Genomic DNA, 357 nt, shown 5'->3' with positions numbered 1-357 from the left:
GAGAGAGCAGAGCCAGGGACCTCCAGCCGCAGCTGGGACTGACCCGCCCCCTCCAGGCCCCAGGCAGGGCAGAGGGCCCGGCAGAGGCTAGAGTCAGACTTCAGGGTAAGAGGCGTTAAGACTTACAAGACAGGGGAGGTGACTTTATGGTCACTCTGCACCACTTCTTACTGACTATGTGGCTTCAGGAAGTCGGTTGAAGCTCCCCGAGCCTCAGTTTCCTTATCTGTGAAATAGGGATAGCAGCAGACCCCCAAGTGGTCATTGTGAGAATGGCTGGCTCCTCCACGGCCCCAGGTGGGCCGGTGGCGCCCTACACGGCAGCTGCGAGCGGCCGGGCCTGGCCCCTCCGCGCCC

The 357-nt window shown here is 62.7% G+C and overlaps 1 protein-coding gene across 1 annotated transcript in view; it reads left to right on the top strand.

Annotated features, from left to right (window-relative positions):
* Positions 1-357, top strand: part of ASB2 (ankyrin repeat and SOCS box containing 2) — a 28,136-nt gene that overhangs the window by 24,019 nt on the left and 3,760 nt on the right. The gene's annotated exons all lie outside the window — the stretch shown is intronic.

The sequence above is a fragment of the Pteropus alecto genome, unplaced genomic scaffold (assembly GCF_000325575.1).
Source record: "Pteropus alecto unplaced genomic scaffold, ASM32557v1 scaffold8, whole genome shotgun sequence".
NCBI classification, from domain to species: domain Eukaryota; kingdom Metazoa; phylum Chordata; class Mammalia; order Chiroptera; family Pteropodidae; genus Pteropus; species Pteropus alecto.
This window is presented reverse-complemented; position numbering and strand designations above follow the sequence as displayed.